At 38.3% G+C, this 19,282-nt stretch overlaps 1 protein-coding gene across 2 annotated transcripts in view; it reads left to right on the top strand.

Annotated features, from left to right (window-relative positions):
* Positions 1–3,563: 3,563 nt before the first annotated feature.
* Positions 3,564–19,282, top strand: part of slc25a15a (solute carrier family 25 member 15a) — a 61,416-nt gene continuing 45,697 nt past the window's right edge. For both annotated transcript variants that reach the window (XR_003715925.2, XM_028799254.2), the window contains exons 1-2: positions 3,564–3,796; positions 10,703–10,813. The gene's annotated coding sequence lies outside the window, so the exon portion shown is untranslated. The remainder of the gene's footprint in view (positions 3,797–10,702; positions 10,814–19,282) is intronic.

Here is a 19,282-nt window from a genome sequence, read left to right as displayed (position 1 = left end):
TAATCAACATCCCTGCTGCACCACCTAACAACAATTAGGTCAAGACTCCTGCTGGTATGCTTTTGTCACCAATCTCATGATCACAACAGAAATGAAGACCAAGTCACCATTTCGAACAGCTGTGTGCCATTTCAAGAAGTTAGAAGTGGTCACTGGGGACAGCAACTTTGAACAGAGGGTTATGTATTAATGGTGACAAGTTGCATCAACCAGGAATATGTTACCACCAGAATGCACAGGCATCACCGCAGCAGGGGCACCAATAAAAACAGCAAGCTGGCAGTGTTGCAAACAATATTACATTTAGCGTGGAGGTCTTGTTCAAAAAGCAGACGCCATCAGTATACACCAGGGTTCAACTTTAAGATTAGGCACCCTTACACTATTTTAAGATTAGGCACCAAATCTAAATTTTAAGATTTGGGACCCTGGTGTACCTGGCCTTACCCCCACGAACCTTAAGTTCAGGGTTTGTAGTAGGGGCTTTTGGCGTCCGCTTTTTGAAGAAGACCCTAGTGTGGTACTGGCAAGCAGTGCCTTTTGAGGATAGTGAGCCACATAAATGAGCCATGTAATGACCTGCAGGATTCAATTAAAATTATATAAAAAAGCGCTTCACGTCTGAACAGAACTTTATGTTTGCATCTTGCCTGGAGAAGGGGCCTGAGTTGCATCGAAAGATTGTATATTGTAATCTTTTTAGTTAGCCAATAAAAGGTGTAATTTTGCTTACCTCTTCATGGCAAATGAATAAATACCATGACTGTGACTAAATGTCTTTGGCTTGAAAGAACTAGTGATGGGCTGCTCGATACTGAGCTTTCGACACTGTGTCGAGCTTTCGAAGCAGTGGGGCTCGAAGCGCCGCTTCGAGACTTGTTTTAAATGCGCCCGTCACGTGATTTTGATGCACGCTCGCGTAATGACGTCATTGACATCTGTGCAGTCAGCAGTCGATTTGGTCACCAACTCCTCTGCTGAACTGCTTTGGCTCAAAGCGTAAAAGCAGTTGTACTGGCTACAATCGTAAGGGGTGCTTGACGCGAATTCAAATCCTAATTGGGGCTCACGTATGTTAAAATAAGGACTTTGTATGAAACAGTTACGTAGTACTTGTCTGTAAATTAACAAATGTATTTTGGAGACATTATGAACGATTTACATGGGGCACCTTTTTCCTTGGTGTTGAATCGTGTCCACCTAGAATCTGTAACAAATTGATGAGCATATTTTGCGTAAGGTAGCACGTATTATAACAATCCAGAATCCATTCTACTCCATGTCGATCACATCAGAGAGGCTAAGAAGCGCTTCACTAAAGCCGACGTGGTCATTACACCAGTATATGCGCAAGACACTCCTCATTAAACGTTTTTAACTATTCAGTGATCTGTTGCTGATTTGTATTATTGATTTCCAAAAAGAAATGAGAGTAAAAGCGAGCTCTGCATAACTAATTACAACTGTCTTTCAACGCCATCAAACAGTGTCTTCTGCAATTTTAGGAAAGCCTCGGGATTTCTGCGTTAATGAGACAAAATAGTTGTAAAGAAACTTTACGAATTCATCCAGAGGTGGACATAAAGATCACTCAAGTACTGACAAGAAGAAGCAGCTGGATAAGCACATCTGGAGACAAACTTTCAAAAAAGCACCCGACTTTGTCAGCAACATCCTTTCCTTGTGAATGCATCTTATGAAAGGCTGCGGTGTGCTGTGCTGTGACTAAGACAACTTTTTTACTGATAGCCTATCTGGACCTTGAAGATGTGTTCACGAGGGAGGGATGCTGCTGTGAAAACCAAATGCTTTTTCGGCAGCAGGTCCAGATGTGTTTATCCCGCTGCTTTTTGTTGTTGCCTCAGCACTCAAGCGGATCTTTAATGCCGACCTTGATACGTGCACTGCTCACCTTGGAGTGTCCGTGTGTGGGTGTGCCGGTGACTGATCTGCGCCGTGTCTCTCAGCATCTCTGATGTACTCCGGATTTACACCTTTGAATGTTTGGTGCAGCAGAGCACATTCAACCTGATCTACCACAGTGGGTTTGTTATCACCTTATTCAATGGAGGAGTTCATGGACGTCAAATGGCAATGAATAGAAGATGGATTAATGTAAATACGTGATTTGCCTTACGCAATTAGTCGTCGCATTTAGATTCTAAGTGGGGATGATTCCCGAACAGATCTCTTATGCGATCCTTCCACAGTATCTCTCAAAATTATTTAGTTAAAATTGGTTATAAAGTTTTCACTCCTGATAATTTTTTGTATTATTATTTTTGATGAGTCTTTAATTCGGATCGAACTTCGGATAGCACTACGCTCAGAATTTGAAAAGCAACCACCTTAATCAGTTGAGCCACTGACGGTGTCTTTTCTTCGTAGCTAACTTGTTACCTTTGTGCTCCACAAAATATTGTAAAGAAATAATTAAATATTTCAATACTTGATCGAATAATAACATCTGTGATTTAAGGATTCTCAAATGTGCTTACCTATATCATGGCAAAGTACACGGATAAACCTTTATTTTCCGTCTACTCCGTTTTAATTAAGTCAGAACAAAGAAAACATTTAAGGCTATTAACTGTGATCTCAAGAAAAGATGAGGGTGAATTACAGGGCGGATTTATATGAAAAGAGGCCCTAGGCTATTCCACTTATGAGGCCCTCTCACCTTCCATTTTTAAGTTTGTAAATTACATGAGAGATAATAAAATATATCATTACTGTGATTAACCAATACATTTTTATGTTTGTTTATTAGTCATATGCGTAGAATTTCTCCTTATTTTCGGTTCAGTGTTTTAGTGTTCACTGTTGTTAGAATAGTGTAATTTTAATTTTGCTAACAATTTGAATGTAGGCCCCTCTTGATCTTGAGGCCCTAGGCTGAAGCCTAGTTAGCCTATAGGAAAATCCGGCCCTGGTGAATTATAATACTAACAGCAGGAGCGATTATAAAGATACAGTGCAAAAGTAAATATTCATTGAAAGAGCCGGGGATCTATGAGTGAGGCGTCTTATTTATATATTTTAGACATCAGACACTAGACACTAGAAGCTGCTGACGAACCCTTCTCTTCGTTGTCAGTGTGTAGCAGCGAAAAAGTAAAAGCAATAAGAGTTTTAACAGACGTCATTGAAGTGGATCATAAGTTTATGTAACGTTATAGAAAATGGCCAGGAGGTGTCACTAGAGAGGTGAGTGTCAAATACTTCAAAGCTTCGATACGATTTCCAGCACAATTGCTTCAAACGTTTTGATGCTTCGTGAGGCTTCATTCCGCCCATCACTACAAAGAACCCAAACTTATCCTTCCGGTCTGCCACTGAAATTCCTCTTCTTGCTCTTTCCAAATAACTGCCAGTTACAACCTGCAACCTTGACCCGAGCGGAGCCCCGTTTCGAAACGCTTGCTTCCCGCCGTCTCTTCCACTTCCTCATTCGCGCGTACAAAGCCCCAGAAGGCAGCGCGCGTTTTGTAATTGGCAACGCTCCCGTACGCACCCGCGTGTCTTCTCTTTAGGCGCGCGCCCGCGTGTCTTCTCTTTAGGCGCGCGCCCGCGTAGTCTGCGGCTGGATTTATTTTTTGCGCGTGGTCGGGGTTAAGAGCTGTGGCTGCCCAAATTACCCTGACCTTGAAGCGCTTCAAACGAAGGAGAAAATGTTTTTAAATCTTTTTTCCTTGCTCTCCAAAAGCATCAACGTTTAAGGAGTCAGCTTGCGCTGACAGGGGCCGGAATTTCTTGTAAGGCTGTGCAATTATAGTGGAGCCTCGGGTCGGCAGAGGTGAGGTTGCATCAGTCAGTAACGAGTATTGTCGCTTCCTCTCCAGGTCCTAAATTACGATTCGACTGGAAACTTAATGAATATTATAAGGCTGCATGATTGAGATGCTGTTCTTTAAAATGAAATGGGAGTGTTGTTAATGGTGTCACATTATCAGGGAAGCCCAGGTCTTCAGCATTATACTGCACAAGAAAAGAACAAAAACACCATTTTGGAATATTGTATGCATGAAGTTTTCAATTGGATTATTGAGACAAAACTGCTTAACAGAATATGAATTGTGTACATTTTTGCATGAGTTGTATTGTTGATTATTAATTTTAATACTGCCCTGTAAGAATATGCTGCTAATACCAGATTTGCTAAGTAATGCTGCAGTTCAAATAGACAGAAATAAAATATAATTTCCCTGCAACACTATAAAACTGAAATTAAATCCATAAAGTGAAGACCTAAAGTATAAGAACACAATAGTTGGATAGCAAGAACTGTGCCATAGAATACAGTGTGGCGTAGTGGTAATGGCTTTGGACTTCAAATCCTGAGGCTAAGAGTTAAGATCCTGAGACTAACACTGTCTGACCATGAGTATGTCACTTCACCTGCCTGTGCTTCAAATGGGAAAAAAACCAAAAGAAATGGGTCCAATTGTAGCTCTCAAATATTGTAAGTCACCTTTAAGAAAAAAAACTGTGAGATATTGGGACAGCTTAGCTATTAGCTAAATAGCTTGATGGACTTAATGGTCTCCTCTCGTTTGTCAGATTTCTTTTGTTCTTATGGATAAAGGTGTCAGTCAAATAGTAAGCAATATTAATGTAAATATATTTCTTCCTGAAGGGCACATGAAATAGAGTCAAAAACTGGGGCCCAAAAGTTCTCTTTTTCTTCTTCTTTCGGGTGCTCCCGTTAGTGGTCGCCACAGCAGATCATCTTTTTTCATATCCTTCTGTCCTCTACATTTTGCTCTGTCACACCCAACACCTGCATGTCCCCTCTCACCACATCCATAAACCTTTTCTTAGGTCTTCCTCTTTTCCTCTTACCTGGTAGATCAATCTTTAACATCCTTTTCCCAATATACTCAGCATCTCTCCAATGTTCATGTCCAAACCAACGCAAAAAGGACTAAATGTTAAGTTTGATATACATAAAACCAAAGTGGTTACAGAATACAATGTACGTGATGCTGATGTTACAGTATATGCTCCATGACCCTAAAACTAGAATTAGCACTTCATTCACGGGTGTCGAACTCCAAGCCAGGAGGGCAGCAGTGGCTGCAGGTTTTTATTCTAACCCTTTTCCTAATCAGTGACTAGGTTTCATTGCTAATTAACTTCTTTTCCTTTCACTTGAATAGCCCTGTTTTTAACGATTCAGTCCTCTGAATTGATTCTTTCTTCAATAAATGACAGCCAAACAGAAATGAGATGTGAAACAAGCCAACAGATAACCAGCTAAATTGGAATGTCAAACTCCAGCCAATTTCACTGTAAGCAGTTTCTTAATGAGAAGCCAATTCTTGCTGGTGTTTAAACCTGTTATTTAATTCCACAGCTTGTTACCGCTCTCATTCTGCCACAGCAGACATTTCCAGAACTATTGATTTTCTAAAAACACAGTCAAAATGTTTTGGTGATCTGAGAGAGGTGAGGAAGAGAGTGCAGGCAGGGTGGAATGGGTGGAGAAGAGTGTCAGGAGTAATTTGTGAAAGGGAAGGTCTACAGAACAGTAGTGAGACCAGCTATGTTATATGGGTTGGAGACGGTGGCATTGACCAGAAAGCAGGAGACAGAGCTGGAGGTAGCAGAGTTAAAGATGCTAAGATTTGCATTGGGTGTGACGAGGATGGACAGGATTAGAAATGAGGACATTAGAGGGTCAGCTCAAGTTGGACAGTTGGGAGACAAAGTCAGAGAGGCGAGATTGCACTGGTTTGGACATGTGCAGAGGAGAGATGCTGGGTATATTGGGAGAAGGATGCTAAGGATAGAGCTGCCACGGAAGAGGAAAAGAGGAAGGCCTAAGCGAAGGTTTATGGATGTGGTGAGAGAAGACATGCAGATAATGGGTGTAACAGAGCAAGATGCAGAGGACAGAAAGATATGGAAGAAGATGATCCGCTGTGGCAACCCCTAACTGGAGCAGCCGAAAGAAGAAGAAGAAGATCTGAGAGATCAACCTCACTGAGAAGTTCACCTTTCTTTATGTTCAGATATTGTGTGACAGGCACAGGTGAGCTGGTCATGTGGCAGTATGTTTCGTGTCTCCTTATTGTTTGGCTGCTAATTAAGGAAAAAGAAATAACTAAGAGACCTGAGTCAAGCTAATTAAAACTAAGGCGGAAGAAGTTAATTATCAGAAAAAAATGGTCACTAATTAAGAAGATGGTTAGAATGAAAGCCTGCAGCCACTGCGGCCCCTGAGGACCGGAGTTCGACACCCAAGACTTAATTCATGGCTGAAGAAATAGTATTGAGCCAGAATTGACCCGAAAAGGTTTAAAAAGTAGATTGATGTATATCTTAAAGCCAAAATATTTTAAAGAATGTCAGGTTCTTGTCATGGGTAAGGAGTGGTAAGGCTGCTGGATTAGTCCTTATCAGTGATTTTCTGTGTGATATGCTAAACGAGTCACTTAAATGGCAAATTCTCCAGTTTTAGAATGATTGAACTATTGTAATATATTGCGATCTGTAAGGTGCTTTGTTTAAAACATCAGATTAAGTAAATGTAATGAATGCTTGTTTTCAATATTTTAGTGTTCTTCATTCTCCATCAAAGGAGAACCCCTAAATGAGCTGCAGAAACCACAAGAAGTCTTAACTCACATTTTTAAAAAATAATAATAGGACATGATTCTCTAGTGTGCTGGAAAAAGTCTACCATATGGGTGTCTTAAAGCCGTGTTTCTTAAAGTGTGGTCCAGGTGGTCCCAGGGCTGACGTAGTCATCTTTTTTAGAAAAACCATCTCACTGATATGACCACATGAAACAGAAAAAGATCTAAGACACTGTCCACAGAACACCCTGTCTGACTTTCTTGCAGATGATAACATCTTTGAATTCTGCGCTACTTCTTCCCATTCCAAATCAGTGCTCTGAGCCGGCATGGTACACAAGAGTTAGCTTGGAAAGGGAGTGAGGAGCAGTAGGAGTCTAACACAGTTTTGTTCCTGCTGTTTGTTTTTTTTAGGTCACATTCCAAGGGTATAACAGCAGGAATAATATCAACACTTAAATTAAGGAGGTCCTTTCTGATAAGGAGCCCTTTTCAGACTTACTAAAGTACTATCTGCATTCGTGTGTCGATGTTTACTTTGCAAGTGCAACAAAAAGAATGATAATTGTAAAGTGGAATTTATGCCAGTGGAATTTGGCTATAGCTGGTCCTTCATATCTTTGACTTTGACAAAATGGTCTTCAGTCCAAAACACTGAGAGCCAGTGGCTTAGTGCATGTAGTATATGTGAAGAAAAATATGTAATGAAATTTTAATACAAAATATAGAATGCAATATACTATATTGGAAGCACATATTCAGCAAAATGTCTTCAAAATATGAAGTGAGTTGTACAAAAAGTGTAAAATAAAAAGTGCCACATTTTACAAAATTTACATACAGCAGTGATAAAATCCAAAAGGCTGTACAACATGATAAAACTCCACATAAGGGTGTCTCAAACTACATTTTGTAGCATATGTGAAAAAAAAAGATATAATTAAATATAACTAAAAATGTCATTGCTGTATTTACAGTTTTTACCCAGTAGACTGTCAAAAATGTTTAGAATAAGTGATTTGATTTTCAGGGATTTAAAGTATGTGTCAAGTGTTACATATGCAGTATTTCACTTATAGAATGACCAGAACACTGTGTTAAAATGTTTAAAATGTTTTAGGCCCCTGAATAAGGTGTACAGTTTTGATTGTATATTACACTATAGGTATAATAATTTTTATCCAAGTGTTTCCATTAAACATTTGTTATACAGAATGCTAAAATGTCACTCTTTAGGCTACTGAACAGGATGTACTCAAGTACCAATTCAGTTGGGCCAGATTTTCAAACCAAGAAGTTTAGCTGGGCCAGACATTTTCGGCGACTGGTAAGCAGCAGGTAATAACAAATTTGAAACCAACACAAATTAATATATTGAACATTAGAACACTACAGACAAGAACAGGCCATTCAGCCCAACAAAGCTCGCCAGTCCTATCCACTTCTTTCTTCCAAAAAAACATCAAGTCGAGTTTTGAAAGTCCCTAAAGTCTTACTGTCTACTACACTACTTGGTCACTTATTCCAAGTGTCTATCGTTCTTTGTGTAAAGAAAAACTTCCTAATGTTTGTGAGAAATTTACCCTTATCAAGTTTCCAACTGTATCTTTGTGTTCTTGATGAACTCATTTTAAAGTCACAGTCTCGATCCACTGTACTAATTCCCTTCATAATTTTAAACACTTCAATCATGTCACCTCTTAATCTTCTTTTGCTTAAACTGTAAAGGCTCAGCTGTTTTAATCTTTAATTCCTGTAGCCCTGGAATCGGCCTAGTCGCTTTTCTCTGGACCTTTTCTTTACTTGAAAACCAAGTAAAATCTTATGCATTGTTTCCTTTTTAAATTTGGTCACATCTGACACAGGCACATCAAAAAGTAAATAAAAAACAATAACAAAGATATAACTGAACAGAATCTGAGGTAGTGGCAATACTTTTATTCCACTTTTCAAATAAAAAAAATTATTATTTTGGTCATATCTGACCTAGGCACATCTCAAAGTGCATAAAAACTAAATAATGCACAGTATTAGCAATACCATTTGTTTACCTTTTGAAAACAATAAATATTTTGGTCATATATGACCCTGACACATCATAAGATGCATTTAATAGCATACAAAAGTACTATCAAAGCAATCTGACCTTTGGGTGCGATTCCTGTCGGTGCACAAACCCATAACAAGTGATGGCAGTAGCTGACACACACGAATACAACGTCCCTGCACACTGAGGGACCACGGGTTCATTTTAAATCACCATGTGTGATCAACAGTGCCTTTTTTGTAAGCAAAATGGTAGCGGTACACATATATTGTGTTTGGATCAAGTTTGACATACTGTGAAGGTATATAGTGGATGAGAGTCATAGAGCTACATGTTTTGTTTATTTGGTGAAAAAACTATTTTTAAAATTTGAAATTGATAAATAATATAATAATAATTCTTTACCTTTATATAGTGCTTTACGCACTACTCAACACGCTTTGTAAACTCCACGCAGGAAGGACCTGAGACACGAACCCATGATCTCCTTATTGTGAGGCAGTGGCACTTCCATTATGCCAGCTGCGCAGGTGTACCACACAATATCATGGTTGATAGTTTAAAATTACAAACACAGAACATCCAAAATCAAAGAATTTTAACAGCAGGTGAATAATTAGTTTTATATTCTACAAAAAACTTGTTATGTAATCCCACAAAGCAATCAGTGCTTAATTTGACTGAGTTTTAAAGAAAATTTCTAACTTTTTGCATGTTATCATCAATTGCAGCCTTTATTGTTTGTTCTTTGTTTGAGTGTCAGTGGCTGACGTTTTTTCTCTGTGTTTCTGGTTGAACCACCGGCTGGGCCATTTGGAGGTTCCTTCTGAGCCTCATGTGGCCTGCGGGCCGCCATTTGAATAGGCCGGGTGTACAGTATTGATTATAGCTTATATGTGTAATATTTTTTATCCAAAACACTTTCTAACTTACAAGTGTGCTGGCAAGTCATTTCCATGTTTGTGCGATTGAAGTTCTGGCTAGATAAGGTACTGCATCTAGTTAATCTATAAATGCATTCATGATTTACAGTCTGCCACCCTAGCTAACAACTACTAGACCACTCCTTTGAATAATAGTTTAGTTCAAAAGATAATATTTGACAATACTAGTTTCCTTTCCAGAGTTGCCTTTTGTCTTAAATTCATAGCTACTTGAACCTTGTACCTTGAAAATGAAGTAATTGGGTTGCTGAATAAAAATGACGTTAGAAGATATGCAACATTCAAGAAGAACTTAAAGATTCGATTCTTTATCATAAAGCCTTAAATCATTTGATTAAAATGTTTTCTGGTGCAACAATACCTTTACCTTGTGGGAAAGATATTAACATATTGAGGTACATTATTTATGAAATTAATCAATGAATGTTACGTACTGTAATTAAAATGACTTTCTTATACAATTCATTTAATGAAAAACCTCTTCTTTAGACAGTAGCACAGTAGGTCGAGCTGCTCTGCTGCCTCACAGCTCATAGATTCAGTTTTTCCGACTCTCGCTGCCTCCACAGTTCAGTTTGCACGTTCTCCCCAAGTCCACATGCGTTTTTAAATGCGCGTTTCAGTTTTCTCCCAAAGATGTACGTTTGACTACTTGTGGACTCTTAATTGGCTGCGATAGTTTGAGTGGGTGTTATATTTGAACTGGCGACCCATCCTGGGTTGGCTCTTTTCATGGGTGTGACACATCCAGAATAGGCCTGTCTCTCCACCAAAGAAGATGCACAAAATGAATGTTTTGGATTACTAAGAAGGTTTGGTTTTTCTTCCTAGAAGCACTGATATTTCTTAATCAAATTAAAATGTGAAATTTCTGTTGTCTTCTTTGGCTGTGCAGGAAGCAGATCTGTAACATGTTGTGTAAACTCAGATGCTAATCATTTTAGAAGTGTCTCTCTGCATGAATGTGCTCACACCCCTTAACTGAATTCTGAGTTTCGAACATGGAAGAATGCAAAATTTTTATTTGAATAGCAGAATAATAATCTTAAAAATTACATCAGTAAAATAAATGAAAAATATAACTTCCACAGTAATAGACCTGTTGTTTTAAAATCAGTTTTGTATTTCAGCTGTTCTAAGAATGCACACATGATGAACAAGACTTTCAGTAAAGCAGTGCGTAATGGGACTGACTATGGCAAAGCAAAGAAGAATGAGGGCTTAAAGACACAATTAGTTTGGTAAGTAAATCTAAACTAAATTTTGTATTTTTTTATTTTAGTATATGATTCTAGGCCTGTCTCACAGCTTCTCAGGCCTTAGTTTGATTGCTAGTCTGATTATGTCGTACTGAGTTTGCATGTTCTTCCTTTGGCATGCAGGATTACTCAATTTATATCCTTTAGCAGATTATCGGATGGAATTAGTCCTCGGGTGTGTGTGTGAATGTGACCTGCTATGTGATGTTGACCAGCAACATGCAAATGTCTGGGCCCCCTTGCATAAAATGTCTGTTACTGTGAATAGTTAGGTGAGCAGAAGATGAACTGATCACCAAAAGGCATAAAGGTAAAGATGACACATTTCTTTTGTGCAAGATTAGTGTATTGTTTTTATTTTGTACAACTGTAAAGTGAAAGAAGGAAAGGAGCACCATACAAAAGTTTGGCCAAACCAAGATATTTGAGGTCTCGGGTAACTTTTCCCAAGGTGTGTCTCAAACCTTCATTCGGGCTATGGATTATTCAGAGCCATCGTTAGGAAACTCCAGGCGATGCAAATTGCAAAGCTGTATAAATTCTCTGACTCCTCACTCAACAATCAGTATCCATGGGCTCCTCTAAGCAGCTGCCAAGCACTCGATAATCGATGCTAAAAAAGCAGGAGATGTCTACAAGAAGACAGCAAAGCATTTTCAGATAGCTGTTTCCTCAGTTTGTAATGTTGTTAGGAAATAGCAATTAACAGGAATGGCAGAGGTCAAGTTGAGGTCTGGAAGACCAAGAAAACTTTCTGAAAGATCTGCTCATTGGAATGCTAGAAAGGCAAATAAAAGCCCCTGTTTGATTGCAAAAGACCTTCAGGAAGATTTAGCAGATTCTGGAGTGGTGGTGGCTCAGTTCTACTGTGCAGCGACACCTGAACAAATATGACCTTCAAGGCAGAGTCAACAGAATAAAACCTTTCCTGCATCCTAGCTACAAAACTCAGCACGTGACATTTGCAAATGAACACCGAAACAAGCCTGATGCATTTTGGAAACGAGTCCTGTGGACTAATGGAGTCAAAATAGAACTTTTTGCCCACATTTGCAAAGGTGTGTTTGGAGAAAAAAGTGTGCAGAATTTCAGGAAAAGAACACATCTCCAATGTTAAGTATGGCGGTGGATCGATCAGGCCTTTGGGCTTGTGTTGCAGCCAGTGGCAAAGGGAACATGTCGTTGGTAGAGGGACGAATGGATTCAAATAAATAACAGCAAGTTGTGGAAGCAAACATCACACCATCTGTTAAAAGGTTGAAGTTAAAAAGAGGATGGGTCCAACAACAAGATAATGATCCGAAACACACCCGAAAATGTGCAGTGAAATACCTCAAGAGGCACAAGCTGATGGTTTGACCATGACCGTCACAGTCTCCCACCCCAAACATCATTTAAAATCTGTATATAGGTCTCAAAAGAACAGCGCATACAAGACTGCCCAGGAATCTTTCAGAAGTAGAAGCCTTTTACAAAGATAAATGAAAGAAAATACCCCGAGTAAGCTGGCTACAAAAAGCCTTTACAAGCTGAGATACTTGACAAAGAGGTTGTTACTAAGTACTGACCATGTTGGGTGCCCAAACCTTTGCTTCAGGCTGTTTTCATTTTTTTTGTCATTTTGAACCTGTGAATGATGGAAATAAACTGTAATCTTTTAATCTTTAACTTTATGGCTACTGGTGATCAGTTCATCTTCTGCTCACTTAACTATTCACAGTAACAGACATTTTAAGCAAAGGTGCCCAAATCTTTGCATGCCATTCTACAGGTCTGGACCAGGCCTGCCTTCTGCGTATTCAATTCAAACCAACTCCAGCTCCAACTCCTTAATCTATGTAACCACCAACTCCAGTTAAAAGTTTGTTGTCACCTAAAAATGTTCATGTTTTTGATAGAAGTTGATACCTTTTTTATCAAGATACCATTAAAATGAATTAAAAATATAGCCAAGGCACTACAAGTGTCTCTAATGGTTATTACTGCTTGAAAATACTGATTTTGTAATTCATTATTCACATATGGCTGCAAACCCCATTTTCACCAGCCATTCCTTCAGTGTCGTAATGGTCAACTCCCTTAGCTTGTCCTTAATCAGTCATTTTAAAGGCTAATTGTGGATTACTGTCATTCCTGAAGGTCAGTTCTGGGTTCAGAAATGGACAAAATTAAACAGTTTTCTCAAGGGACATCACAGTCTATTGTTGTGTTGTTGTTTTTTTCTTTGCAGAATGAAGGTTAATCCAAATAACCGATTGCCATCTGGATTTCAAACAAAGGTATCTATTACTGTCTTGAGAGAAGAGGGAGAACTAGATCTGACCAGGATAGAAAAAGGAGAAGGCCAAGACAGGCAACTACATAAGAGGACATGAACATCAGAGTGTGTAATTTGAAAAAAAACAAACACCTTACAGGTCCTCATTGTCTTCTTAAATACACACCAAATACCAGTGTTGTCTGGAACCGAGAAAAGACGATTTCGGGTCAGTACATTTCTACGGACTCCGACTCCAGTTACCCAATAATTGCTTCCAATTCCACAGCCCTGGCAATCATAATAGAATTGGCTTCCTCCTCTTCTTCTTCTTCTTCTTTATCAGTTGTATGGTAGGCTGGTATCTCTTCATATGATATATTTCTACTACCTTCTGAGTAAAAGACCTTACTCCTTCCTGTGCTGTCCTTTCTAAATCTTCTCTTCTTAAAAACCATTCTTTTTTTTTTTTGAAATTTTATTTATTAATTTTATTGTAATCATTCCATACAAATAGATCAATTTATAACAAAAAAGAAATTGAAGACAAATCAAACCCCACCCCTGAGAAGGAGAGCTTAGCCAAAGGAGAATTGCTTAAGGCTTTTTAATAAGGCAACAATAAACAAAAGAAAGGGAAGAAATATATATAGGTAAATAAAAAATGGAGAAGGGAATTAAATGCGGTAATAGTTATTTCTCTTATTCTAAAATAATATTGATTAGATCCTGCCAGGTTTTAAAAAAATTCTGTACAGATCCTCTAACAGAGAATTTGATTTTTTCCAATTTCAAATAATATAAAACATCGGTTTCCCACTGACTTATCAGAGGAGGGTTAGGATTCTTCCAATTTAACAGAATAAGTCTGCGTGCCAAAAGTGAATGCAATCACTGTTTGCTTGTCCTTCTCCACTTCAAGTCCGCCTGGAAGAACACCGAACACAGCTGTTAGTGGGTTAGGAGGGATTGTGACCCCAAGGCTGTCTGAAAGACACTTAAAAATTTTGGTCCAAAATGATGTTAGTTTGGTGCAGGCCCAAAGCATGTGACCCAGTGAGGCAGGAGCTTGGTTGCAGCGTTCGCAGGTTGGATCTTGCCCTGGAAACATTTTGGACAGTTTTAAGCGAGACAGATGAGCTCGATATATAATTTTTAGTTGAATAATTCTATGCTTTGCGCATATGGAGCTCGAGTGAATTCTCTACTTTGCTACCTTCCACTCCTTTTCTGATATATTGATTAAGAGATCTTCTTCCCAATGTCCTCTTGGGTCTTTGAAAGGTAGGGACTCTAATAAGATTTAATATAATGTGGAAATAGTGTTTAATTCCTCGAAACTGAGCAGTATTTTTTCCAGCATGGTGGAGGGTACGAGGTGAGGAAAATCGGGCAGTTTCTGTTTAACAAAATTTCTAATTTGAAGATAGTGAAAGAAATGTGTAGCTGGGAGGTTGAATTTGGAACGTAATTGTTCAAAAGATGCAAATATGTTGTCTATATAAAGATCTCTGAGCATTTTAATCCCAAAACTTTTCCAGGTATTAAAAACTGGATATGTTTGCGAGGGTTGAAAGAGGTTGTTCTCTTGCAGAGGTGCCACGGATAAAAGATTTTCCATCTTAAAATGCTTTCTAAGTTGGTTCCATATTCTGAGTGAGTAAAGCACAATAGGGTTATTAGTATATTTGCGATAACTTGCATTTATTGGAGCACAGAGCAGGGAGTATAAAGAAGTACTACAGGATTTTACTTCTATTGCGGACCAAGCCTGTGTATGTTCATTTTTTTGTGTCTAGGTTTTTATGGCTTGTATGTTTGCTGCCCAGTAATAAAACTGAAAATTAGGTAAAGCCATGCCACCTTCTGCCTGAGGTCTTTGTAGGGTCGCTCTTCGGATACGTGGGTGTTTTGAGTTCCAAATGAATGAGGTTATTGTTAAATCTAATTGCTTAAAAAAACGATTTATTGATATACTGTATATTGGAATATTTTGAAATAAGAAAAGAAGTTTAGGAAGGATATTCATCTTAACAACGTTAATTCTTCCGGCTAGAGTGAGATGAAGGGTTGACCATCTAGCAAGTCTTGCTTAATTTTTTCCATACAGACGGCAAAATTTTGTTGATAAAGAGCTTTATGTTTACTTGTGATATTTACCCCTAGGTATTTAAACTGATCTGCTATGGTAAAAGGTAGGGTGTCCAATCCAGTATTATATGCTTGTGAATTCACTGGAAAGAGTATACTTTTATTCAGATTAATTCTAAGACCAGATATATTTTGAAATTCTATGAGTGCTGTTAAAACTGCAGGCACAGTGTTTTCTGGGTCTGATATATATAAAACCATATCATCTGCATATAGAGAAATTTTCTGTTCCAGTCCTTCTCTGATAATCCCCTTTATCTGATAAGAATTTCGACAGTGAACCGCCAGTTGTTCAATGGTAATTGCAAACAGCAGTGGTGACAAGGGACATTCTTGTCTGGTACCATGTTCTAGCTTAAAGTAGTGTGAACAAATGTTGCTAATACAAACTGAAGCTTCTGGATTGGTATACAGTAGTTTGATCCATTCACAAATATTCGGACCAAACTCAAATTTCTCCAATGCAGTGAAAAGGTAGTTCCATTCAATCATATCAAATGCTTTTTCTGCGTCTAATGATAGTAATATCTCTGGGGTGTTTGAGTTTGCTGGTGAATATATAACATTAAACAAGCGTCGGAGATTGGAAGATAGGTGTCGGCCTTTAATAAATCCAGTTTGATCCTGTGATATTACCGAAGGCAGCACTTTCTCCATCCTTCTAGCTAGAATTTTTGAGAGTATCTTAACATCATTATTCAGGAGTGAAATTGGTCTGTATGATGCACATTGTAACAAGTCCTTATTTTGTTTAGGAAAGACGGTGATTAATGCTTGACGAAATGTTTGAGGTAGTATTTGGTTGTCTCTAGCTTCTGTAAATGTTGCCAATAAGAGGGGAGCTTGCTGAGTGGAGAATTTCTTATAAAATTCTATGGGGTAACCATCAGATCCTGCTGATTTCCCGCTTTGATGTGACTTTATAGAATCTAGTAATTCTGTTAGCGTCAGAGGTTTATCCAGTTCCTCAGCACTTAAAGCATCTATTTGTGGTGTCTGTAATGTATCCAGAAATGCATTAGATTGTGTGTTGTCTTCTTTGAACTCAGTAGAATACAAGGATTTATAATAATCTCTAAATGCGTGCATTATATTTTTATGGTCAATGATTTCTTCTCCATTCGTGTTGGTGATTACTGGTATTGCTTTGCAAACTTCTTGTTTGTGAATTTGTTGAGCTAAAAGCTTATTAGCTCTCTCTCCGTGTTCATAGTAATGATGTCTTGACTTATAAATAAGTTGTTCAATTTCTTTAGTTGTTAAGATGTTGAGTTCTGTATGCAGGGCCTGCTTTTTCCTGTGAAGAGCTTCACTTGGACGCATGGCTTGTTCTTCATCTATTCTAGTAATTTCGCTTCTTAGCTCTGACAGTTTCTTGGTTTCTAATTTATTTCTGTGGGAAAGATATGAAATAATCTGTCCTCTTAAGAAGGCGTTTAGAGTTTCCCAGAGTGTTCCTGCAGAAACCTCTGTGGGCGTGTTTGTCTCTAGGAAGAAGCTGATTTGTTTGGATATAAATTCTGTGCAGTTCTTGTCTGCTAATAGAAGAGGGTTAAGACGCCATCAACGAGGTGAGTGTGAGGGGCTTAATGATTTTAGCTCCAAGACTAGAGGGGCATGGTCGGAGATAACAATTGTGTCGTATTTGCACGATTTAATCGTAGGCAGGAAATTATTATCTATAAAAAAAATAATCAATTCTTGAGTAGTTATGATACACTGGTGAGTAGGACGAATATGATCTTGAGTTTGGGTTAAGAAACCTCCAGGGGTCTGATAAGTTGTGGTCAGTTAAAAACTGTGTAATTGTCTTTGCAGTGTTAGATGTTGTCCCCTCTGTCACAGGAGTTCTTTCTAAGAGTGGATTTAAAACACAATTAAAGTCCCCAGCCATTATAATTTTATGAGTGATCACATTGGGAATGGATGCAAATAGATTTTGCATGAATTCCTTATCATCGACATTGGGTGCATAAACATTTATCAAAATCATTTTACTATTAAATAAGTTACCTATGACCATCACATATCTCCCTTCAGGGTCCGATACTACATCTGATGCTACAAATGGAACTGTTCTGTGTATGAGAATTCCCACACCTCTAGTTTTCTTTATAAAGCTAGAATGGAATATTTGGCCAATCCAGTCTTTTTGTAGTCTGAAGTGATCCTTGCTTAGTAAGTGGGTCTCCTGTAAAAATACTATTTTAGCGTTTAAGCCTGTTAGGTGAGAGCATACTTTCTTTCTCATTAATTCATGATTCAGGCCTTTAACATTCCAGCTCACAAAGTTTACTGTCCCATCATGGATACATTGATTCTGAGTTTTTAATGTCATTTTATAGTCTTAACTGGTAGTGAGGCAGTTTTAATCTTTTATATTTATAAGGATTAGAAGAATAGATTAGATATAGCCTGCTCTCTTTCTCTCCCCCCTTTATCCCCCCCCCCCCCCATTTTGCCTCCCCACATGAGGCTTGATCCCACCCTCGCGATGTCCCGGTCCTCTGACATACAAAGAGACAGAGCACATCCAAAACAAAACAAACCCCACCCCACAGTGGCGTTTGAGAATAAAAACAAAGAGATATCTATTGCAGCTGAATTCTGCCGAAAATATAATCATTAACAGTCTTTAAGCTTAAAATAATCTTCAGGAATTTTAAGATATTAAGATAATAAAAGAATGAACCCTGGGAATGATTTTAAAAAGTAGTCTAGGATAAACATAGTAAATCCTAATGTAATAGTATAATGTAATAGTAATGTAATAGTAATAGTAATGTAATAGTAGAAATAGCAATAAACCAAGAGTATGGTGTTAAACAGTCTACTTTAAGGTAGTAAAAAAAAAAAAAGAAACCAAACCCTACTTTAATTAATTCCACACTTCCACAATCACTTCTATAACTATAATTAAGACATAAACATCTAATGTCCAAGTAAAGAAAAGGATGTATAATCATAAAACCAGTCTCTTTAAAAGTGGATCCGACAGCAGATGATATTCCCATGCCTTGACAGAATACGGCTCCTTATTAACTTTTAAAAGAGTTTTGGAAACAGCTTCTTTAGTTCCTTTTCAGCTTTCTCCTTGCTTGAAAATACATAATATTGGTCTTGAACTTCCACTTTCAGTTTGGCGGGATACAAGAGGCTGTATTTGATATCGGCTTTCTGTAGCAACTTTTTAATGTTAAAGTAGGCTGCGCGTTTTGCAGCTGTTAATGGTGAGAAGTCAGGGAAAATATGAATAAGATTATTTTCAAATATAATCTCTTGCTTGTGCCTGAGAAGTGCCATCACATTAAGCTTACATTGTAATCGCTCGAAGCGGAAAATAAAAGACATAGGTTTAAAGGTGCTTGATCTGTATATGCGATAAGCAGCTGCTATCTCAATGTCGAGTTTAAAATCATCTCCAATTATTTTAGAGAGTAATTCTACTGCAAATTTCACTGGGCTTGAGCTTTCTCGTTTCTCAGGTATACCCTCAATTCTTATATTATTTCTTCTGCACCCATCTTCCAGGGCCGCAAGTCTGTCTCTGAGTTTTTTGCATTCGGAATTCACAGCTGTAGCTTTTTCATCGGCGTTAGATGCCAATTGTTCCGCTGTTTCAACTGGAGCCGTGAATGCCTGCTTAACGTCATCCAGCTGATCTGTAACGTCATTAATCTGGTCGGCAAGTATTGTCAGTTTGGATCTATTTTCTTCGATGTGTTCCTCTAATTTCTCCAACATGCTTTTAAAGTTCACGTCAAAACGTTTAAATAGACGCGTTTCCCGGTCTTTGGAATCCTTCTTAAGCTCAATGTTAGACTTCTTAAGCTCATTCTTGTTATCCTTCTTAAGCTCATTTATGACCGTAGCCATGGCAGTGGCCAGTGTAGCGATCATCTCTTTCAGTTCGGATTTTGTGTTCTGCGAGTGGAAATGCAGCTCCTGTTACATTACATTGCGATGAGTAGATGAGAGCACATCCTGCAGGGCCTTTTCTAGTCTCGAATGAACCCCGGAAATTGGCGATCCATCGCGACCTG

This window comes from Erpetoichthys calabaricus, chromosome 4, assembly GCF_900747795.2.
Source record: "Erpetoichthys calabaricus chromosome 4, fErpCal1.3, whole genome shotgun sequence".
NCBI classification, from domain to species: Eukaryota; Metazoa; Chordata; class Cladistia; order Polypteriformes; family Polypteridae; genus Erpetoichthys; species Erpetoichthys calabaricus.
Note: the sequence above shows the minus strand (reverse complement) of the source record. Positions and strands in the feature narration are given on the sequence as shown.